Source organism: Harpia harpyja, chromosome 14 (genome assembly GCF_026419915.1).
Source record: "Harpia harpyja isolate bHarHar1 chromosome 14, bHarHar1 primary haplotype, whole genome shotgun sequence".
Lineage (NCBI taxonomy): Eukaryota > Metazoa > Chordata > Aves > Accipitriformes > Accipitridae > Harpia > Harpia harpyja.
Genome location: NC_068953.1, coordinates 13,414,659 through 13,439,318, shown reverse-complemented (window position 1 = coordinate 13,439,318; position 24,660 = coordinate 13,414,659). Strand labels below are relative to the sequence as shown.

Here is a 24,660-nt window from a genome sequence, read left to right as displayed (position 1 = left end):
TGAAAGCTATTCTTAAATGTAGCTCGTGCACAATGCACTACGTAGCTAGGGAAGACACTGTAAATCACCACTTGGTGGACATGGGATACCAAATAAGTGAAGAAGAGATAAGAGACCATAATATAGGTGTGACTCGCTTTGACTAATGTCTTCGAAATGGCAATTCAAGGCTTCATTATTGCAGCCACATGAATCAGAGAAAAAGGCTGTAATATGACAAAGACCTGGATTAATGGATGATTCAGTGGACTCAGACTTGCTACCACATCCTGTGGCACCTCACAATTCCCACTGGAGTTAAGGGCTGCTGGGATGATGGACAAGAGCCATGATGCCAGAATCAGAGAGGCTTCTAGGGCCTAAGTCAATTCATCCTAATACAAGAAGTAACAACTCCACCGCCAAGAAACAAGGCAGAAGAGCTCCAGGCAGAGTGCAGATTATTCCCAACACAACTTCTAGGCAGCAAAGGGAATTCCAGGGTCAACGAGACTCCAAACCTTCCTGATGGTGTGCACTACCCAAAGGTGGCAAATGTACAGCAGCTGAGTGGCAGTCAGCAAGTCCCTGACCCCGTTCCCTATTTCAGCATGACCCTTTGTAATGGGCGGCTTTCCCATAGCTCTGTCCCTTGGGCAAAAGCAAAATGCTGCTGGTGATACAGAAGGAACTTTGCCTCTGCTCTTCAGGAATTGAGAGGCAAAGAGAGGAGGAGAAAGTAGAAAAACTCCTACACCTCACAGCATGTCTGATCCTGCCTTCCCTCCTGCTGCTCTGCTGAGCCACCATGCTTTCCTTCCATTTCCACCTCTGCAGTGCTGGGCATGAGGAGGGAGTGGGCAAGAAAAACCCTGGCAACAAAGCAAAGCAGATGCAGCATGCTGATGGAAAACTGCCCAGGATGAGCAATGTGGGGTTGGGGAGCATCTGGAAACTTGGTATCCTCAGGGAACCACTGCAAACTCTGCAGTGAGACCCTAATCCCCTCACTCAGGAATCAGGGATGCACCTTGTGTGGGGAGCCTGGATGTGTCCAGGCAGCAGTTGTCCCCCACCATGGGGTCTGTAACCACCCAGAAAACACCAGTGTGATGCTCTCCGGGCTGTGGATGCAGAAGACCGTGAGCCCACAAGGCTGCTGTTTGGAAATGCCCATGCTATGACCTGCAGGATTTGCTAGTGGGGTGTGGATACTATATCAGGTTTATATTTTCTTCACATCACTAAAAGCAGCCCTGTCATCAGCAGTGCTTGGACTGGAGACAGCTCTGATGGTCCCGCGCCCGCAACAGGAGCCAGGAAGCAAGCAGCAGTCATTTTCCAGCCTTGGTGGGGCTGGCCCTTTCTCAGACGTCTCAGCCAGTCCTTTGGACTAGCCCTGCAAACCAGAAAGGGTCTTTAAATGGTGAGTTTTGAAGGTGCCAGCATCTAACCCAACTGCTTCTCTTAATTTTTGCCTTCTTGCCAGTCCTCTTGTTTTACAGACAGGACATATCACTTTTTCTAATTGCTCAGGGACTCTCTGGCCAGGGCCCACGTACAGGTTTCTGCCATTAATAACAGACATGGAGCCATATCTCAACCAGTGTCCACCTCCCTTACTCACAGCTCCCTCCCTTTCAGGTGTGTCTCTGCCAGAAAAGACTTGGGATCTGTGGCAAACTCCAAGGCTCTCTGAGTGCCTTTGGCCTCCTCCACTGATCTCCAACCCCAACAGAGTGACTATTTGCTTGCTCAGTGCAAGTTTATCCTGGAAGCCCTCATCGATACTCAGCCACATTCGTCACTTGAGTCTCTGCAGACCCTCTGCCAGTTCAGGTGGGGTTTCTTACTTCTCCCTTTCCCCCCAGCTCTTAGCTCTGCTCGGGCCAACTCAGAGAGATGCCTGGCTTTAAGCCACACATCAAGAGCTGGTATCAGATCTGGATCACTGAGTCTCTTTTTTATGGGGATAAGTTTGGCAGCAATTGGTCCACTCAAGCTGATTACAAAAACCTCTCCTCTCGGCTGGTTTTCCCAGCCATTCATTGCACCAGGATGCTAAACCAAGCCAGAGGCACCTCCTGGGGATATTTCACTCCAGGCAATGGTCTTTGACCCCATGTGAGAAGAACAGCCCTCTACATCCTGTACTAGCAGGAGACAGTCTACTGCAAATGCCAGGTCCTGCCCATCTCTACCTCCTCAGACTCTTCCTTGCTGGCACTCATGCAAATGGACCTTCTGCCCCAGCATCTTTTCCACAGGTCTTCTGTGAAAACTTCCAAAATGATCTTTAACACTTCTGGTGAGGTGTCCACTTCTCTTACAGCTCTTCTCCATTCCTGGGCTATTTCTTGCAAATATCCCCATCATCTATCTCATTTTAGTTCACCAAGAATATCAACTCACAGAGTGTGATATGCACACACTTAGTCAAGCCCTGGGGTCCTATAGATTTGCACTATTAGACAGAAATATCAGCAATTGACTCAGACATTTCTTTTATACAGTCTTGTTTGTTTACCATCAATTGTGTACAAAATCGTGTTTTTCTGTACATGCTGAGCATCAAATCACAGGGGAAACTCACTGTGCTCACAATCTCCAGCCTTCCCTGAGTCACTTCTCTTCCCAAAAAGTCCTCTCTTAGGAACTGACATTTTCTCCCTGCTCAACAAATGCCAGAGCACACAGTCGCCTCTTCATGCCACTGATACATCAGTGCTCTTAGTTCATGTCATTATGAAAAGTCACAGCAAAAATGACCATTAATCCTAGAAGTCTTTAAAAATACTACCTATTGAAGAAAAAATATATACTAGAAGGGACAGAGCAGCAGGAGATGAGACAGACAATTATGCACTGTACACACTCATAAGAACACACCACAGGCTTGGGAGATGCTTCTCTTCTGGATACAGCAGAGCAAATTAAACTACCACAAGCCTGACCTGGTCAGCTGTGTGAGAGCTGCTCTGTTCTGACCCTAAGCCAAGGAGATCAAAGAAATTGGCACATTCACTCTTTTTTTCTAAGTTTAAGTTTGGTACTCATAGCTCCAGAAAGTTAGAACAGCTCATGGAGATGTCCTCGCTGGAGGAACGTTCCCTTCACATTTCTTGTTTAATGTTCCAATGAGATTTTTTTTTTTTTAATTAGTAAAAAAATCAGACAAAAGCCACACTGTGCTGCAGTACTGAAAGTACATCTCAATAATTCAGAGTAAACTACCTTACAAGACAGAAGTACTAAGTCTCCAACCAGCCATTTGAGCAAAGGAAATTCCTAAAAGACCTGGCCGATGTTAAGGATACACACAGTTAACCTACCCAGTTGAGCCTGATGCTACCTTAAAACACTCCTAAAAATTCCTGGGGGGGGGGTGTCAGCATCCACGGACACCTTGCAGAGGAAGCATTCAAAGGACTAATGTCATCTTTCTGTCCCTTATGTTTTTAGGATTCAGATCTCGTTTTCATGTGTCCATAGCATCAGTGTTGGTGGTAAGGGACCTCTGGACAGACCTGCTCCAGCCTCCCACCTGGAGGGTGATCCCCTGCCCCTGCAAGGAAGATGAAAATGGGGAGGACCAAGCGGTCAGTGCCCTTGCAGAGTCACATCCTCAGGCACTGGCAGCAGCAGACAGCTCACCTCTGCAGGCTCCCAGCTGCTGGCAAGAGGATGGGTGACATCCCCTGGGCCCCTAGATGATCCCCTGGGGTGCAGAGGACAAGAGCCAGTGGCTTTGCCCAAGGGGTCCCTGTTTTTCTCAAGTACCCCCAGAAGCCTAAAGAGGAAAAGGACTAGGGCACCTCCTGTTCATGCTGGAAGAGGATGAGCAGCACCACCTTGAGCACATATCCTGGAATCATGGCTGTGTGCACCCACGGATCTCTTCTGAGCAGGTGAAAGGCAGCCACAGGACAAGCTGTTAAATGGCTCCACAGTGGCCACCAGTAACAAGACTGGGATGCCCAGGAGGCCGCAGCAGCTGTAGGCGACGGATCTGGGCATCCCAAAAGACCTTCAGGTCAGCCCAGCCTGAGGTGCACACACCTGCAGTGGCTGATCACGAGTGAAGGAGCCCAGCAGCAGGGTTGTAGGGCTCTCTTTATGGGTTGATTTCCTCTTTGAGTTTGTCTCCTCAGGGTGGGATGTCCTGACCACATGCCCCCGCAAGCTTGGACAACAGGCACATTTTGGTGAGCGCTGGGGTAGAGCTGGCCAAGACACAGCCCAGGACTTACACTCAGCAGGCTGGTGGCCCTGTATATGCATGGTGACACCACAGTGTCAGCCTTCTCTTCCCAGGTGCTTTTAATGGCTAGAGAGTGACCCATGGCTGCCCCAGGGAACTGGCCCCAGCCTCCAGCAGCCCTTGGTGGAGCAGCGGGTCTGAGGGTTTCAGATGGCCGTAGGAAGCAAGGGTGGCCATCACAGCCTGCTGCGAGGGGCCTGCGCCTGATTTGAGCTGTCCCCAGAAAGCAAGGGTGGCCTAGGAAGCACGCTTTCTAGCTCCGTGCATTGAGCAATGTGTGCTGGCCCCAGTCGGAAGGGCTGGCCCGCATGTGCATCTTGCTTGTTTTTCGTCTCCCAAGGGGTCAGGCAGCCCCTGCAGTGCTGTTAAATGCGGACTGTCTTTCAGGCTTACTCCTTGCCAGCAGTCTCTGTGTGAGGCCAGCACAGTTTGCTTGCACAAGACAACAGAAAGTGATTTTTACACTTGACAACAATGAAGTATTCTTGCGTTTAACAACAAGTATGTGCTCTCGAGACTTGATGCCTTTTGGAAAAGCCCTTAAATCCATCAGGACCATCCCGCCCTCCCAAGGGGTGCAAGCGACAATCTGCCTGTGCTCTGCTTCTGCCTGGGGGGGATGTTCTGGGGCAAGCTGCTCACATCCCATGGGACAGCAGACACCCTAAACCGCAGGGGAAGAAGGAGGGTGGGAATGCAAGCCAAGAGCTGTGGCTTCAGCTTGTTGATGGGAAGAAAGGCGGAGAGGGCTGAGGGAACGAGAGCTGGCCAAGGTGCATGCTGGTGCTGATCCCCACCCAGGTCAGGATGCAGTGAAGGGCCTCAGGTCTGTCACAGCAGGGCCATGTGCTGACTGGCACCCTGCCACCGCTCACACCAAGAGCTCTGCATGGGAACAGGCAGGCAGCCCTGTGTCACGAGAAGGCACCTGGGGAGCAGCGAAACTGTCCGGCGTGCACGTGGATGGGGCCCCTCGTAGTGACCTGGGGCTCCCCTGCTGCAGCAACCCTGGGAAGCGTCCCAAAGCAGCAGCATGGGCTCGGTCACAACCCATTCCCGGGGTGCTGCTATCCCAAGTCATGCTGCCATGATTAGGGAGTGCAAACTACATCATGCTGCCTTTCAAAGAAAGTTTGGAGTGTTTCATTTTCTCTCCCCTTCTAGTATGACCACAGACTTAAGATCCTTTGGGTGAGGAGCTGGCCACGTTTGCTGTACTTCAAGCCACTCCATGGTACTGGAAACACCACTAGAAAGCTGATTTGGCAGGATTTCATCATGAACTGCCAGTCTGGAAACTGCGGGCGTATTTGGCAACATCATGTATGGCTGCACATGGTTCCCACCTTCCAGGAAGCACACCTGAGGGAACACCAGCAAGAGAGCCAGGCACCACCAGAAACTCATCCAGAACAAAAGCTCAACCCAAGCTAAGAGCCACTCCAAATACTTGTCCAAAAAAAGGAAAAAAAAAAAAAGGAAAAAAAAAAAAGGAAAAAAAAAAAGAAATTACACATAGGGAGCTTCAAGCTGAATCAAACCGAACATCATTTCTCATTGTCCTTTTGAAGGTCCCTCTCTGTTGGTTTTCAACTGAAAAATGCCACTGATAAAGCACTTGTATTCAAACAAAGCCTCCTGGTTTTGATTCTGATACTTACATTCACTAAACCAATTTTTTTTTTTTTCCGAGAACAGATCTTTTTCTGTGCAAATCATCCACTTCAGTGAAATCCCCTTGTTCAGCAGAAAAGGTCCTGGCCTGAGAAGCAGAGGAGGAGGAGGCTGAGGATGAAACCCTGCAGCCCAGGAAGAGAGGATCCCAAGGCTGGTGCCCTGGCCGCCCCAGAGGTATACGTGGCACCTGTCTTTTGCAGGACCTACATCCTCCTGTCCACAGCTCTGTTCAACCCAGCCAGTGCTGGGCTGCAGCCCCCTCACGCAGCCACACTGTGCCCTCCCAGGGCTATGCAGAGGGCAGACATGGGGCTTCTCCAAGCCTGGGTGAGGACTGAGTCCTGGCACTGGGTGCACTGCTGGCACGAGGTCATGGGGGCTGGCACGCATCTCTCCCTGGGCATATGCCGAGCTCACGGTCATCTCACTCACCCAGGGCAAATTAAATCTGTGGATCACTTCACTGCTGTGTCTCCATCCGACCTGAGCAGGGAGGAAGGCTCGGGGGGCTTGCAGCAGGGCTTCCCCATTGCCAGGGAAACCATGCTCACTCCTCTCCTGGAGGATGCCACATGCTCCCATGCCAGGGACACCGGGACAGCATCATGTATGAAATATGGTGGCTTTCCTACTGCTGACAAGTGCTGTCATGCCAGCCCCAGCTCTGCTCCATCCCACAGTGGTGCCAGGGCTGGTGCCATGTTGCTGGGGACAGAGCCCATCCCACAGACAGTCCCCTCCCTCACTGCAGGGATCTGCTCTCCCTGGGCACTGGCCAAAGACACTAAAGCAAATGCATGTGGCTGGTATTTACAACGTGCACTTGGTCAGAAACAAGTGGCTGTGGGGCGCAGTGCGTATTTCAGCTCAGCATAACAAGGTATGAGCTCATCGTATCTGCCATGACATCACATGGCATGGTAACCCACAGCCCTGGGTATCGCGCGGGGTGTGCACATGGGGTATATACTCCCCTTAGAAACGTCTGGCCTATAAATGCCAGAATCTTCCCGCAAGGAACTAAAAACATTTATTCTGGAAGAGTCTAGATGCTCGTGGCTAAAGGCAATAAATACAGATTTAATTTCATAGTTAATACCCTGTCCAGGGTAAAATGCTCATTTTTAATATCATTGCCTGCAATCTGACATTACCAACAAGATGTTGCAATACAATATCTGAGTCATTGCGCAGGAGATAATGGTATTTTCTTGAGTTCAATCTGGAGGAGAGTTGGCCCCATTAATCAGGCTTGAAAAAACGATGCCAGAGAGTCTGCCAGAGAGTCTGTCTGGCCTGCTCTGAGCTCGAGTTACGTGACCCAGGGCTGCGGGGAGAGGGGGAGAGCATGAGCAGACCTGGATGTCGCGATGGGAGATCTCCCGGGAGCGTCTCACGTGCACTGGCCCTTTCTTGGGGTCAGCCAAGAGGCTCCTGAGTTTGCGGTGCGAGGGAGTCAAGAGTGACCATGTCACTCCAGCTCTGCCTTTGCTTTTACACTGCCCCAAGGGAGCTGCTGTCCCACAGAGTGACCAGGGTGCCTCGGCACAGCTGGCATTGGGGATCTGGGGAGTCCTGGTGGCATGGAGGAACTGGCCAATGTGACAGGGTCCTTCAAGTCTGTCCATCACCAGGACTGAGAGCCCCATCGCTGCTGAGCCCAGGGCCAACAGTGGGGTGCAACAACACTTGGTAAAGCAGCCGAGGAAGGAATGTCCATTATGGACAGGTCAATAAAATCTCCCAGGTAGGGACATGGGGAAGGGAAGCCATGAGGAAGCATTCCATCAAAGAAATACTGCCCTTAGAAGCATGTGTAAGTCTTGTAGGTCTCCTCAGGGTAGGAAGCAGAAGAAGAGAAGGATGGAAGCTCGGAGAGAAGCCTGCCTGGGCTGCCTTGGGCTCTGGGAGTGTTTATGGAGCTCGAAAGGTCTGGAGAAAACCAGAACCTCTCCCAGGAATAACGGGCTTTCTTTTCTGCAGGCAAGCAGGAGCGTCTCCAGTTATCCAGCAACACCAGTGTGGGAGGGAGACCTCTCTGGCAGAGTGCTCTTTAATCTGGCAGGCAAAACCCAGGATCTACACAGAAATATGCAATGCACTTTTAACACTGAGCACTATTGGCCCATTGGACCAACTTGGCTGGGGATGCAGCAGATTTGCTTTCAGCAAGAAGGCTTTAATTCAAGACTGGGTACCTCACTGTAAAAGAAATGCTTTTTCTTGACCAGACGTTCCAGACAGGATGCAAGAATCAGCAGATGAAAGTCCCTGGCCTGCTATGCAGAGGTCAGAGCAGATGATTCCTTCTGTCCTTGAAAGCCAGTAAATGGTTCTGCAGATACTTAACGTGTGAATGAAAAAGTGACTCATGAGAATAAGACACGTTAACTCCTGTAATCTTACCTCCAGAGGCAACGTGCCATGTCTGGGGAGAGCGGAGGCTGCAAGGCAGAGCTCAGCCTACCCTGGTGTCTAAGCCAGAGGAGGGGTGAGGGAAAGCACAGTGTTCACAAAGGCTCTGTACAACCAAAGTGTCCTGATCAGGAGGGTGCACAGACAGGGATTGTGCTGAGACCTTCTCACTTGGTCATCTGGAAATCTCCTGTGGGTCAGCAGAGACCCAACCCCATGGCTTGGGTGGACAGTCCACTCTCCTGCTCCCCATGGTTTTCTGTGGGTTTCAGGCAGGGATGTGCCTGCAGTGGCCTCTCCAGCTGTATCCACAGCCACCTGCCTTCTCCTGCCTTCTCCTCATAAAGCAGCGCGGTCAACCAGCAACCAGCCATGGGGTGAAACCATTTTGGACTTGCCCTCTTCCCTCTGTGCACCGCCTGACATGCAAAGCTGGCAGCAACCCCCGAGAAGGTGCAGAGGGAGGTCTGGTATCTTCTCCCCAGCTGATCTCCACTTGCTTCCCACAAGAACCCATGAGCTCCCGACCACACATGGGGTGATTTGGCTGCTGGACCAGCACACGCTGCCCAACAGTATTTCCCTGTCTCTTCTGTGGATAAAAGACCCGGTCACCCGCTGCACCATTACTCTGGATTGAGAGCGAATAGTGGGACCTGTTTCTGGCACAGAGGAGTCCTGCCATGAGCTGGGCAACTCAGGAGAGACATTCCAGCTGTAGGTATCCCCCGCAGAATGAGTCACAACTGCTGGCTCAAATGTTTTGTCAATGAAATATGGTATTTTGGACATCAAATTCACGATTTCAAAAGGAAAAGTACATTTCCTACCAAAAAAAAAAGGGGGGGGGAAATTGGGTTTCCAGTGAAATCTGAACAACCCCAAAGTGATTACAAAGTTTCTCATTTTAGCTGCCAAGCTCAAAATGTTGGGGAAATTTGGAGAATCAAAAAAGTTTCGGACTAGGTGTCTCAATCTTCAGTTGCCAAAAGAGGGACAATGCCATCTTCACGCAGCTGGATTTTAGACAAGCCTCATTTTATTTAAATTAATATATATTTTGACAAAAAACATTTCATGAAAAAAAACTTTTCTCAGGAACAATTTCCATTTCCCAGTTCTGTGACCCTAAAATGCATGCCAAATTTCTCTAAGAGTGTTTTATTTTATTTAACTGAAAAGCAAAATCACAATAAAGTGAATATTTAAAGTGTACCACTGTTCTGAAAATATATCTACTTAATGCTAAAAAGATTCAGTTTCACAGAGCTGAAAACAATTATGAACCAAATCAATTGGGAGAAGGATTTTAATCAGAAAAATGTGAATGCTAAGTGGGAATTGTTGAAAAACATTTTACGCGTTGCCCCAAAACCACAATCCCACAATTGAGAAAGAAGGCAACATTGGTTAAAAAAAAAAGATGACTCTGGCTTGTGAGGGAAGTGAAGACAACTGTGAAAAATAAGAAAACCATATATAACTTAAGAAAGTGGAAACTGATAATAATGAATGAGAAGTGAGAAACTGTAGAAAACTGATAAGGAAAGCCAAGAGCTGAGGACAATGTATGGGCTGCAAACCTGAAGCTAATGAGAAGCGATTTCTCTCAATATAAAAGGAATAAATATAGCTCTTCTGAAGTTGTTGGTTGTATTAGTCTGTCTCTGGATGGATGCACTAGAGCAATCAACAGCAATAGAAGAAAGCTCATGTTTGCCAATGTTTATAGAAATATTTGGCTGGACCAGATACTGGTAGGGTTGTCAGCCTGGCATCAGCTCTGGGCAGTCACCTCCAAAGGCTGCTATGGCATGCAACAGATAGAGATTTAAGTAAAAGAAATATGATTAATGCTAATTCATATAGACTTACAGAAAACAGAATACGTCAAACTAAGATTCATCTTTTTCCTGAAATTACAAGTTTGATTGATAAAAATAATATTGGTGGTGTAATATACTTAGACTTCTGCAAGGCAATTGACTTGGTACTGTAAGACATTTTGATTAAGAAACTAGAACAATACACAATCAACATGGCACATATTAAACAGATTAAAAGCTGGCTGGGTGACGTGTCTCAGATGCAATTGTAAATGGGAACTCCTCACCCAGCAGGGGTGGATTTAGTGGAGTTCCCCAGGGGTTGGTTCTTGGCCCTATGCTATTCAACGTTTTTATCAATGATCTGAAAAAATATTAAATCATCTGTGGTAAAGTTTGCTGATGACACTGAGATTGTGAGACCAGCAAATAGAGAAGAAGCCAGATCACTGCTGCAGAATGGCCTGGGTTGCTGGTTAAACTGGGCACAAGCAGATAGTTAATATAGCCAAATATAGTCATACATCTAGGAACAAGGCAGCAGATTATCAGCCACATATACAAGTCAGGGTGCTCTGTCCTGGGAAGTAGTGACTATGAGACCCTAGAGAGTCTGGCAGACCTCGAGCTGGCTGTACCCTCCTTGCACGAGAAGGTGGCCGAAAGGCCAGTGCATTCCCTGGACAGCAGCCTTCAGGGGCAGTAGTGAAATTATAGTACCCTGCATTTGGGTGCCTGTGTCCACCCAGCACCTGGTTCTGGTTCTCATCATGCACCAGGATGTTGAGAAATTGGGGGAAAAGCTGTGAAGATGATTAAAGAGAACCAACTTTTCAGTGAGAGACCTCCAGAGCTCAGTCTATTCTGCTTGACAAAAACCAGGTACTGGGGTATCTAGACCACATGTATTTCCCCGCAGAAGACTCTCCAACCTCGCAGATAGTGTTTTAGTATGATCCAATGTCTGGAACCTGAAGCTAGGCAAACTGAAACTAGTAATATGGCATAATGCTTACTGGCATACTAGAACGGGTAATTAACCACTGGAACAATTTGCTAAGGCAGTGTGGGAATCTCCATCATTAGCAAATGTTACATCATGCTTGGATGCTTGCTCTGGTTCAAGCAGGAATAAATCTGGGCTCAGATTATACCTGGTAGCCAGACTAGATAGTCACAAATGTATCTGAAAGCCTCTTAGTCCAAACAATGATGGAAAGGAACTCTGAAAATGAAACCATCACTACTCCTGCTGACTCTGCTTGTACTTACAGGCACGGACTGAGTCCCACTGTTCCCTTTCAGTCATGCCTCATTGACAGCAAAAGCTTCAACATGGGCATTTTTCCTGGTGATAAGTTGCTACAAAAAAAAAGCTATGTGCATTTCTTAGAGCTGCAGTGATCTTATAGAGCAAAAGAGGTGAATTATCACAGCAGCTTTGTTAAATCATGGAGCATGGCAGAAGCGACCTCTCTTCCTTCCAAGACCTGCTCCTGAGGACTTCCTTGCCCTGGCAGCCTGCGAGCCATGGGTATTATGAACTCCACGCAGACACGTGGTCCTGTGGTGGGACTGTGTCGCTCGCTGGACCCAAGGTTGCTGAACAGGTCTCCAACATGAAGGGTTAATTACGGTCAATTTTAGAAGGGACAAACAGCCTGAAAGGTGACATGCTGTGAATGCTGTGAAGGGATGGACAGCTGGCCAAATGCACCTTTTACTGAGCATTGGGCAGTCCCAGTGACTTCCTTCCCCTTCTGATACATCACACCAGGGCATTTGTGGCCTCTACCTTACCTTGTCCTTTACAGCTCTAATCCCTCTGTTTTCTTCTTTCACGACTCCCCTTTTCCATCCTCCTCCAAATTAACTTTTTACTCATTATTTTCTCAAAAAATAAGGCTTTTATTCTTGACAGGATTTCTTTTCAAATTCTTTGGGGTTTTTTTATCCCAGATTGACTCAAAACTGGGCTTCCTCACAAAGCTTGTCTCTGTGTACTCCTACCTAAGCTCTAACTTCCCCTAATCCTATATGTCAAGTGGTCTGTCTTATTCTCTTTAGATGTTCAAACAGGAACACACGTGACCCACAGTGGCCTAAACCCAGCTATTAATTTGCCATCTGACATCCTCTCCTATCCTCTTCCTCCTTCTCTCCGTCCCTCCCTCCAGCACTGCCACCTTCCCAGATGCTCACACGTCATCTTTGGTTCTTCAGCTGCAGCCAGCCTAGCTGCTCCTACCTACATCATGTACAGAACACTAACCTGTCATCTGACCAGGCTGCGAAGGCTCTTCAGGGACCCCAAGCACGGGAAGAGCTGCTGTCATCCATATCTCATGACATGCCAGGAATTGTTTGCAAAATTGTTTTCCAGAAACTCTGACCTCTCAAAACTGACAAGGATGGGAGACATCCTGTTTTGGGGTCAGACTGTTTTGTCATTCTCCACACCTGGGTGAGCAGGTATGGCCTTTATAGTCAGTGGTGTTTAGGAAGCAACTTATCTTGCACTAAGTAGATGTCTAAATAAGGGCAGACAATCCACTACCTAAACATGCCAAATTCGGCGCACTGAAACAGTGGCCAGGGATTCCTGGGTTCCGTGCACAGCTCTTCCCTGAGAAGCTCTGAAGGCTTTTCAGTGCCTTGGAGCCAGGAGGACTGTGGCTCTGCCCAGCATTTGGAAATCTCTGCATCCTGCTCACAGTGAAGGTAGCTCCAGGAGCTGTGTAAGGACTGCAGAGCCAGATCCTACCCCTTGTGCAGACCAGAGCATGGAGATGGTCACAGAAAGAAGCGCAACCATGGCTACAGATAGCCAAGGCTTCTTGCTCCATTTCATCAGGGCTCTGTGAGCCCTCGTGAGCTGCTGGAAGAAGGTGGCTTGCAGAGAAGCCAGTCCATGGAGAGGCCATTATCCACACCGTTGCAACAAAATAGAGGATGAGGGGAGCAGAACCAGCTCCTGGACCCCTGCACACAACTGTTTGGCCCTCATCTGGCTTGCACAAGTCTCCTCTTCCCACTGCCCACCTGCCCGCAGCCACAGGGAAGAGGCAGGAAGGAGACGGGCCAGTCACTCCTTGCCTTAACAGGGCAGAGGCCAGTCTAACCTACAGCTACGATTGCCGTCATTCCCAAGTGGAAAGAGTGGCTTCAGTTTGCTCCGGCTGCCTATTTGCCAACATCAAACATGTTTTACAACTGACCTGCAAAGAATGTGTGTCACTGAAGAGGATATGTAGCCCTGGAGAACATAAAACACAGCTGCATTGTTTAATAGTATCTCATCCACCAGATCGGAATAACAGGCGAAGATGATCTCAGGGAGATAATTCTACCGAGTGTGTTAGCAGGAATGACTCCGCTACCTTCGCCAGTGGAAGATTCTTATAAATTCACTCCTCCTGCCATCCTTTTGCAAAGGGTCAGAAGATGTACTGACAATAGCAGCATGCAAATATTTCAGAACTTGGCCACACGCTGAGCAAACACTCTGGATAGCTTCACGAGTAGATTAAAATGCCAGATCAGCGAGCAGTGGTGCACTTTAAATATGCTCACTAATTTATTAAGTTTATTCTTAGCAAGCTTGCAGACTTCAGAAAGTTAAATTTCTCAGTGACAAATGGCTGGGGAGTTGGGCAGCCAGAGTGTGCGTGCTGCAGTCGGATGGCCCCGGAGAAGGCAGCGCAGGGGAGCAGATACCACCAAGTACACTGTACGGGTGAAAATCCCCAACGGAAAAGCCTACATGGGCTAATTGTCAAGACTGCTGTACAGCTACAGAGTACAAAACCAGGGCTCTTGGCACATCCTACTCTTCTCCAAAGAGTTGCTGCCTCCCACTCTGGGCTTAGACATCCCTTATCTCTTTCTCTAGGCCTGGCTGTGTGCTATGGGTTAACCACTGTGAGCACCAGTCCTCAGTGCACTCTTTATGTCCCGGCTTTTATTAAAGTCCCTTGTGCTCTAGTAACAGCAGCGCTCCTCTTGCAGCAGCAGGTCACCTCCTGCACTCAGGGCTGAGCCAAATGCACCTCCCCTCCAAGGAAACCATCTGCCATGGTCCCAAATAACAACCCTGTCCCTTTTTCCAGGTGCCCTGATCATGCTGTGCCCAGGACCTCTCCACCCTTCAACCCCGTCTGCTCCCTGTGCTTAGCCCATGTGAGCCAGAGGCTTGGACTCAGAAGCTTACTGATGCCTCATCCAAGTCAAGACTGGTGGGAGGTGTCTCAGATGGGACACAGCAGTTACCAGATACACCTTCAAGCAGAAGTTGTGGGCCATAGCTGCCCCTCAGCCCTGTGCCTCTGCTGTTCTACACGGCTCTGCAGACCTGGAGTGGGGTCTGGAGTAGCAGAGTTGCCTCAGGAGCAATGCTGGCACTGCTGCTTGATATATATATTTTTGGTATCCTTCTTGTTCAAACTGAACTAAGGAGTGTGTTTAGGAACCCTTCTGAAAGGCTTGTGTCTACCTTTCGCTGTTGCACAACCCTGAAGATGAAGCATGACAGCAGGACAGAGCTCTGGGACAATGTGGAGAGTCCTGTGCAGCAACATTATCCAACCTTTTGGGCACTGGGAGGACCCTGGTGGCCCCACAGCACTGGCCGCAATGTGGACATGAGAGTCCCTGCCAGGAGGACCCTGGAACTGCTGCACTGATGGGGATAAAGGTGTTATGCACCTTCTTCATGTCTGTTTTGATTGCACTGCTAAAGAGAGGAGGAGACTCTTTTCCTGCAAGAAAGCACCGCAGTGGGATGGGGATGCACACAGCCCCGGGAGCCCTGGCTGCTCTGCAGGGCTTTACATTGGAGCCTGGTGGGACACAGGCCTGGAGCTACCTTACAGAAAAGCCCCAGGGGAACAGAGAGAGCATGGAGCAGTTGCACGGGGATGCGTAACCAATGGCACAAGGAATTTACCAAGCTCAAATACCATTTAAAGGACCACTTCTGTCATTTGAACTCCACTCAGCAGTGAGGGCGGAGGGAGCAGCAGACCTGGCTGTGCTGACAGCAGCTCAGCACTCCGTGAGCTATTTGCAACTCTTCCTGGGCTTTGCCGGGCCACCCCAGAAACACCAGGCAAGGGGAAGCCCGTGTGGCACAGGGACACGCACGCTCGTGCAGCAGAGAGAGGCAATCTCCGGGGAGGGAGCCGTTTGTCAGCCTTGAGCCCAGGGACTCCATACAGCATGCCGGGACGGCTCCTCAGGGTGGTGATGACAGCCACTGGTGGAGATGCCTACGTGCTGTTTGTTGAGCAGAAATAAGACCCCGCGAGTTTTCCAGGGACAGAACGCAGCAGGGTCCTTTGAGCTGGAGCTTGCAGCTATGTGAGGCTGTTTCACAGCATTTGCCACATCTCTGGGGAGTTATTATTCATCGTCCCACTTCAGAAAGGAGTTGAGCCTCTTCTTCTAACATTGGGAGGGAAAAGACTTTCCCAGGAACATTTCCTGAGCTGACAGCAAATCCCACATGGCATTGCAACCCTCCATCAACTGCAAATGCATGTTATTGTTACTTGCACTGCAAAATGAGCTGTTGGAACCAAGGCAATACGTGCTGCTGCTGGTAGTTAAACAAACTCCATATGCCCCGTCCAGCAGCTGGCTGGCCGATGTCAAAGACCTGCAAAATGACCTGCTCTGACAGGCCTTCTCCTGGTGATCCACTTTGATTTACTGCATTAGCCTGCAGTGCAGATAGGGAACATCACGCACAGACATGTGCTGGATCTGGATCCGCACCCAATTGGGTCCATGTGCTCTCTTCAGCTCTTTCATCCCCAGGTCCCTCCGCATTTCAGCAAGTCCCTGTAAGAATGCCTTGAAACCGGCTCCTACAGCAAGATGCTCAGCCCAATTTCCTGATCATTTGCCCTACCTCAGCAGCAACTTAGCTTCTAGAAATGCAGGAAAGTTGCAAAACTCAGTGAGTTTGGGAGTAATAAACTGTAATGCACTGCGGGAACAGCATCACCCTGTTGCTCACAAACTCATGCTAAGAGCAGAGAAGCCTTTCTAAATAAGAATATGTCAGACTGTCATCCTCAATAGGACATAGCCACTTTGTTTTCTTCCCCTCCACTGGCTACAGCAGCATGTGGGGATGGATTGGCCTCGGAAGGCCTGAGAAATAACATAAAGGATAAAACCAGCTCTGCAGTTAATGGGATCGGAGGACTATAAGGACAGAAGAAAGCCCTGGGGACTGGTCCAGGGAGACACAGAAGCTAAGTGTGAGCTGCTGCCCTTGGGTGACAGCTCTGAGGGCTCAGGGACAGCTTTGCTGCAAAACACCCCCCTGGGCAGCATGGTTGGCACTATAGGCACACCACTGGGGAAGGTGGGAGAACCGAACCAGAGCAAACCAGAGTGAAATACTGCAGATTTCTGCAGGTCGTGTCGTTGCTCAACATTTCCCAGGGCAGAGCCACACCAACTCTCCTCCAGGCAACCCTCAGCACCCATTGCATGCAGGGCTGGGACAAGGCTGGGCAGTGGCACAGAGGAGACAGGAGATCCTGAGCCCACACTGATGCCGACAGAGAGAGCAGCAATGGCTTTGCACAAGCTCTAACAGGGCAAGAGGGAGGTTACAAAGGGAACATTTCAGGGTACCAGAAGCCTGACTTAGGTAGGTGTATGGTGACCTCACAGGTGTGTCCTAGATATTTACTGGGAATGGAGAATATCAGGCAGACTGGACACCATTCATGCTGCTAACATGCAAAAAGTCGCGGGCAGGCTTTCCCATTAGAGGTCAGAGTCTGTCTCTGGGCTGGAAATGCTCGCTGAGATACACAGTGCCAATATGAGTTCCTCTCTCTTCAGAGCCCTCAGGGACAATGAGGAACCTCCCGGGGCACATGCTTAGTACTGGCAACACTGGTGAGTGTCCGAATGGGGTCGGCGCAGAGCTGTTGCAGGTCCCACATGTGCCCTGTGGCTCCCAAAGAGCAGCTCTTGGCACTCCAAGGTCTCCTGCTGCCTGCACTGTGCAATGCTGGGACAGATCCAAAGACGAGCAGGAGCTGGTGAGGGCTAGGGTGCACCAAGCTGGGCTAGTCCCTGGCCAGCATGAGGGGTGGGTGGGAAAGCCTGCCCATTTTAGCCTGGATTTTATTTTAGTTAATTTAACTCCTTCTCAGCTCTGAAAGGCATCTATTGGTCCTTCATCACACACCTACAGGCCCACTGGGGATGCCCCATCAGTTGACACCAGGAATCACATTGCACAGTGTGCTGGTAGACGGGCAAACATCCTAGCAAAAACAAGCCACCTGGGAGGTTGGCTGTTCTCCATTAGGCAGAGCTCTGTCTGTAGGGGAGAAACTTTACGCACAGCGTGCAGCACACTCCAGGTGCAGAGTCCCACTGCCATACCTGCAGGAGAGGCAGCAGACCCCACACCCCAATGCTCAGAGAGAGGGCACGGCCCCATTCCTGAGGGTGGTCATGGCTGTCACACCCTCACCATGAGGTCCAGAGCCAGGAAGTCCCTGGGGACAGCTGATAAGCCCTCTGCATCTGTTCCAACAGTGCCCATGCAAGCAGGGTGTATTTTTGGCTTGAGGTTGAGACATAAATCAACATGCTTATGTACATCCCCAATACCAACAGCACTGTACGTACAATGCCAACAGCACTGAGCTGGTGGTTTCTGTGTGCCTGGGACACATTGCACGATGGACATAGGCAGGTCCCAGGTGCAGTGGCCAGAGAATCATGAAGGTCACTGCACTGTCTAGTCTGGCATCAGGATCATGTGCCAAGCACCAATGTGTGGAAGGGGACAATCCTGAGAGCAGGATTACCCATATGCTCCGTGAACTCAAGGAGAAGAGCGTGCTGACCAGGAAGCCATGTGCACCACACACATAGCACAGCCTGGAAGATCCAGACAGCATGGTCCCACCCGAGGTTCACAGAAATTACCTCATAGTTTAAACTAAATCATTAGCACCTGATGAACTGCACCAGCTGGCAGGACAGGAGATAATCACAGCACATCATGGTGAGGCCATATGCATAAACCCTTAGTCATGGGATCCCATCTTGGGGCCATGCAGACACAAACACGTAGCTAGAAGGTCCCAAGGGAGTATCCTCTGATGGATGAACCATTCTCATGTATGATGCCCCATGTCCACAGCTACCCTTACAAGACAGAAGCTCCCATGGCCTGGCACCTGGTTGTAGGTGTACGGAGGACAGAGTCTGCACTGCCAGACTGTTCCCCCACTCACGTATCAGTGCTTGGACATGGCCACAACCTCTCCCCTTGCCTCCCCTGATTGCATTCCTTGCACCATTGTCTCTGGGACTGAAAACTGGCTAGGGGCTGGCTCAGAATGAGGGACAAGTATGGAGGGTTCCTCTCCCTGCCTGTCCCATGAAACTAGCACTCCCGGTTGCAGAATGTCCATCCCTGCTTCAAGGCAAGTGGCAGATGAAACAACTCGCCTGGGAAGCAGGGAGTATAGGGTGAGACTCACTACCACCTACGGTCAAGTGAATGAAAGATGGGCCATCACAGAGATGGCAACAGCCCCACCTCCAGACTGCAAGGCTGGCAGCAGGCACCAGGAGCCACAACAACTTGGGAGGAGTGTTTAGAATCACACTCCTGAACATCAGTGCCTATACCACCTTTGGAGCTCATGTGGGATTCAGGCAATCCCAAAACAGAGGTGCTTCTACAGAAGAGACAGAGCATGGTTGAAGGCTCAGGCTCTGCACACGTAGCAGGGACATCTGACGTCCTTGGACCACCTCAGCCAAAAAAATTATGAACTTGCCTCCTGTTCCTTTCCAGAAAGGTCCTGCCTGTAACTCACCACAACAGTGCTATTGCAAGTCTCCCGAACAGCAAGGAGCTGGATGCCATGACCTGGTGTGCTCTTTTTCCTGTTTCCCAGCTATCAGCTCACTGCTCCTCTCCAGACTTCCCACACAGGGGCTCGAGGTTGGACACAGTCTCTATATCCGATGCCTGAATCCAAGGCACCTGCTGGCCCCCAGTCCCAAGGGTGGGCATGTGTCCCTGAGGAGAGCCTGGGAAGGAGGCTGGCAGGAGACGTGGGCTTTGGGAGAGTTTCTAAAAGACAATCTTGTCCATGGTTCCCTCTGGGAGCCAGGCAAGTGAAGGGAAACACAAATGTTGACTGCTTTTGTGGGGAATGCAGCTGGGGCTGGAGGAGGCCAGGAGGCTTTGTGGAGGAGCAGGGGGAAGAGGAAGGCAGAGTTGATTGCTTGGCACTGGTGCCTCTTACTTCTGCTCCATTAGGTGCAAGGGTTTGTGCTGTATCTCTGAAACATCCTCCAGCAGAGCTGTGCTGATGGGCCCACGGGCAAGGGAAGCCTTGAGCAGGCATCGTAAGCCATGACCCCAGCCGTGCACTATGGGACATCACTGAGCTTCCCCGGGAGCAGGGGACCATCTGCAAATTATCTGTACCTGACAGCCAGCCTGTGCTGGAGGACATGCACAACCAGTCTGCCGGGAGCTCAAAGGCAGGTGGGGAGGTGACTTATAACCCTGTCGTAAATGTGTCACATCTGGCAGAGCAACATCCCAGCAGGTCCCTGCCCTTCAGCTCGGGAAGCTCCATCCTGTTTCAACCCTGGTCCAAGGTACCCCTAACTCATGGGGTGCATGCATACCCCGAACCCAAGATCAGGGGCTGGATCTCTTTGCCATCTAACACCCGGTACATTAACTTAGCTCCTCTCCAATAACAGGCAAGAAGGCCAAGAAATAAAGCAGGTACATTCCAGGAATACTGCGGCAGCAAACACTGCATGAATCACGTCAGGCACTGTCTTCTTCCCAAGAAGACACTCTTGTCCACCCGGGGCGGGCAGCCCACCTTTGGAGCTCAGCCTTTCAAGCAGGAGACAGGTCCTTCACACCAGGGCTGGTGAAGGAGCAGGATAACCTCCAGGCAGAGAGAGGCTTTGCTCCAGACGTGACATGTGGAAGAGCCACGCAATGTCCCCTGGCCTGCACCCCTCCTCCATCAGAAACCTCAGCTGCTCACCGGCATGAAACCAGCTCCACAGGTCTTGGCACAGGGGACTGCTTCTGCCACAACCCCCAAACCTTCTCTGTTCTTCTGAAATGTCCCTGCCTGAATGCCAATGAGGTTTAAAATGGCCATATGCAAAATGACGTGACCCTGGAGAAAAGCAGCAACATGACAAGGTTGCAGGAAGGGGCACAGTGAAAACTAATTGAGTAGGAGCTCTGGACATAGCACTGTGGCTTGGAGAGCAAATACAGCACAGAGAAAGACATCCAGAATTAGGAAGATCATTACTGGTCGTTGTGCCTACACAACAGGAGGGATGCTGGAAAATGGGAATGGGTTCAGAGAAGAGCTACAAGAATGATTTGCAGCCTGGAAAACTGTGGTACCATGGAGGGTAGAACAAGCTCAATCTCTTTTCCTGATGCTGGGCAAAGCTAAAACAAGACTTGGTCCTGCTCAGCAAGCACCTGGTGGGCAGCTCTCCAGCCCAAACCAAAATGAGCTCCAGGTGAGCCTGGGCACTTCTAAATGAGAAAGCAAAGTGCCTGTTGCAAATAGTGTGGCTGCTTACCCGTCCAAACCAGCTTTGACATGGAAAGAGGGGCTTTCTCAGCTGGGGTCACCCAGATCTGCTCTGCCCAGGGCTGCAAGGCAAGGGAGTGCAGGAGTGCGTGTCACCCAAGGAGCAGGCTGGACTCCATAGACAGAAAGGATGGGACTGGTTCTCCTGCCTCCCTGACCCTTTCCGGGAGCAGTAACCATCCGTGCAGTGCTGCAGCCGCAAGGCAGGCACCGGGGACCAGGGTGGCAGGCAGTGGGGAGGCGGCAATTTTATTTGGAGTTGGGAGTGAGCGCAGGAGGGCCCATCTCCTTCCTCTCCGTGGGGACCGTGCCAGCCCAGTGAGGTCTTTGCTGGTTTCCTCTTGGCTGTCAGGCTGCGAGCACGTTGCAGCAGCCGTGCCAGGCTTTTAACACGAGCACAGCGCTTGCACAGCGGGACTGGACCGGCTTGGCTGGCCTCCAGCCCTGGCTGCCATAAAACGGGAAATAAGGGAATTGGAGTGAGACCGCAGCGACCACCAACCAGCTGCCACTGGCAGCGATGGGGCAATCTCCCCCTGCCAGGCACGAGCAGGCAGCAGCACGTCACCCTGTGCCCGCCAAGCCCAAATGCGCTGGCAGCCCACAGTGCAGCTAGAGTATGCACAGAGGAGGATGAGGATGGGGAGGAGGCCATGTGCCTCGCCCTCCTCCGATGCTCCCGGGGAGCAGGACAGCCAAGAGCCCCAGGATGCTGCGCACAGCAGACAGCGCAGCCCCACTCGCAGAACAGTATGGAGTTTTCTGCTAGTTACATGTTTTATGAAAAGTTGTTGGCAAAAATGCGCATTTGCTTTGGCTGCGTTTTGCACGGATTTGGCAAAAATTTAACGTTAGTGTCTCCCCTTGAGAGAACTTTGAGTGGAACAAAGTCGGATATTTTTAGCTACCCATTGTTAGCTGAAGAACAAAGCCATAACTAAGATATTTTGTCTCTTACACTGAAACGGGACTATCAGACAAATCCATGTACAGTCATATGTGGCTGCCCATTCAGATGGAGCACGAGAGGGAAACTATTTTTAGCCTGTACGCTCCACACAACAATCACATTTCCCTTCCCCTGCATGCTGGACCACCGAAACACACGGACAGCACCAGAGAGAGCAGCATCGGAGAGGGGGACGTGGGGTCACTGACTTCTGCTGTCCCTTGAGCTGTCTGACAAATTACATTTATAAGAGAGATTGGGTCACGCAATCCTAAAAACCAACCCTTTAATTTTTCTGCCTTTTTGTTTTGTTTTTTTTCCACTCAGAGCTGGAATGATGTGTGTTTCACCAACAGGCAACAGGGAAAAGTCAGCAAGGAGCCAGATGGATCTCAGCAAAGCAGCAGTTGTAATACACAGCGCTAAAACCTGAACCCTCATCCCTTTTCCAAAAAAACATGTATATGCCCTGAGGGCTGCTCCGAAGAGGAGAGAGGTCGCCCACAGGCAGCACTGGGTCATGAAGCCTGCCAGGAGAGGGAACCTGCACAGCCCTGTCCTGGCAGCGTGCTGCTGCCAGTCCTGCTCCTGCACAGTTGAAGGGTGCTGGAAATGTAACTGTTTCGTGGCTTTCAAGGCGGTGCTTTTGAAAGCATTAACCCTGAAACACCAGAAAGCCCTGCACGAGGCTGACAAAACCTCCCCCGAGTGCTTTAGTGCTCAACAAATGACATCAGTAGTTTATGACTGGCAGCATTTTGCAATGCATTTATTTAAAAGAAACAAAGCGGTCCATAAATGCCGTGGATTTCTGAGCGTGAGCAATGCCGGGAGCTTTTTCTAAACAGTTTTTGTGGGTTGCATTGGTGAGTCACGGAGAAGTTGCATTAAACAGCTGAGCATTTGGTGTAACCAGAATGACCCTCCACAGCTAACGGAGCCATGACACAGTCCTCCTGGCAAAGCAGGAGAAAGAGGAATAAAAGCAGGGTGCCATCGCACAGCCTGATCCGCTGGGAGGGATACCCTCTGCACTGCCTGGGCTGGAGGGATTAGAGTAAGCATAGAGCAGCCTCCAAATGGCTGCAGCAAAGCAAGACCCTTTGAGAACCTCACATGGCCCTTCACCGTCATCCTCCCTGTGCAAAGCCAGCCGCTGCATCCTCTCCACATTTCCCTGCCAGCCTCTCCAGGAAGGCCAGCTCCTGATTTGCTAAATGCACCTTGTGCCTGTTCCCGAACAAGTGCCATGCTCCACGCAGGTCTGCCCATAGTCCAAGACCTGCCAGGTGCAAGCGGCCACCAAGGCCCCACCAATAACCCAGGAGAAGCAGCAGGTAGCAGCAACGCCTGACTCCGTCTCCTTTGAGATGTCGCAGCACGTAGGTGCCGTGCATCAACATAACCAAACAGGCACGTGAGAAAGCAGCTAGAAGAACAGAAAGACATTAAGTAGGAAACATAAATTACCTGCAAACTTTTCGGCTGAGCTAGAGTGTCCTGGAGGAGATGCTGCTTTTGTGACTCCTTGCTTTCTCCGCAGATTAGGGCTGCTTTTATCAGGGAGCAGTGATTGTTTTTATAAACTTGAAGCACAGTAAGAACTGGTTTAAAATAGAGTGAAAGGAGCTGGTGCGGGTGGAATTAGACAAACTCTGAGAGCTGCTTTTCCAAAAATAAATTAACTTCTTGCAGCCCGCGGAGCAGAGGAGAGGAGGCCAGGGGCTGGCCAGGCAGGCGTGCGGGCCGGCGGTGGGCTGTGGCCGGGGGCTGGCGGGGAGGGAGCGGGGGGGGGGGCGGCTCTCACCTTGCCCGGCTCCGGCCCCAGGTGAGCGGTGGGGAGCGCATCCCCGCGGGCGGGGACCCAGCGGAGCCGGGGCGCGGGCGGTGCCCGCCCTCTGCCCGGGGGGCGGCGGCCGAGAGGCCCCGGCGCGGAGCCCGGGGACTGCCCGGCGCCGAGCACCCCGCACCCCCCGCCCGGCACGGGGCTCGCTGGGCGCTCCCAGCTGCAGCCCGGGACCGCGGGCTCCGCTCCGGCCCCCGCAAGAGTTAAGGAAGAGGAGGAGCCTCCCCTGCCAGGGCTCGGCTGAGGGCGGCAGCCTCCCCCGGGGTGCCTGCGCCTGCTCCCGCCGCCCCCTCCACCTGCCTTCGCACCCCTGACTCAGCAGCCCAGCCGCTCTCCGGCCCTGCCTTTCAGCAGGAAAGCTCCGGGGCTCGACCGGGCACCCTTTACCGACAGAGCCGCCCCAGCGCACCGGCGGCGCCGGGGCTGGGCGGGCGGCGGCCTCCCCTCCGCGGCAAACCTGCCTGCTCTCGCCCGCCCCCGGCCCGCTGTACGCCGGGCTGCAGCAAGGAGCGCGGAGCCGAACGCTGCCCCCGTGTTGCGCCGGGCTTTTGCCACCACCTGCACGAATCACAGCCCCCTCCCGCCCTTTCTTATCTCTTTAAGTATCTCCGTATCGGTAGTGGGGGGCAGCGGCAGCTGGAAAAGCCCTACCCCGGCAGTGAGGAGCTGCGCAGGGATCCCAGCCAGGAGACATGCGAGTTAACGTGTCAGTCCCTGCCAGACTCGGTGCTTTACATCCCCGTCCTCCGGGCAGCCCCGTTTGCCCAGGAAGGCGAGTCTGGACGAGCAGAGAACCAGGTCTCCCCGGCACTGCAAACTGCCCGGGTTTTGGTGAACTGGGGCTTGCTGCAGCTCATGTCCTAAGTCGTAGTGCCTGCGCTGGCCAGGGCACCCAGAGGTCTAATCCCCAGGTAACTGAGCACTAGACGGCTTTACTGAGTTCAGCCCAGCGTTTCCAGAGGTGCTGTCACCTTGAGCAGAGCACTGTCTACTCGCAGGCTGATAACCGAGCCGGCGTGGCTTGTATGGGCTGTGAAACCCAGGATACAGGTGGTGGAGAGGCA

General features: G+C 51.4%; 1 protein-coding gene across 4 annotated transcripts in view; it reads right to left on the bottom strand.

Annotated features, from left to right (window-relative positions):
• The window catches only part of MYOCD (myocardin), a 265,246-nt gene extending 241,654 nt beyond the window's left edge, over nucleotides 1–23,592 (bottom strand). Inside the window, exon 1 of one of the 4 annotated variants that reach the window (XM_052808483.1) lies at nucleotides 23,221–23,592. The gene's annotated coding sequence lies outside the window, so the exon portion shown is untranslated. The remainder of the gene's footprint in view (nucleotides 1–23,220) is intronic. The other 3 variants (XM_052808477.1, XM_052808482.1, XM_052808481.1) reach the window with 3 other exon arrangements.
• Between the last annotated feature and the right edge of the window lie 1,068 nt (nucleotides 23,593–24,660).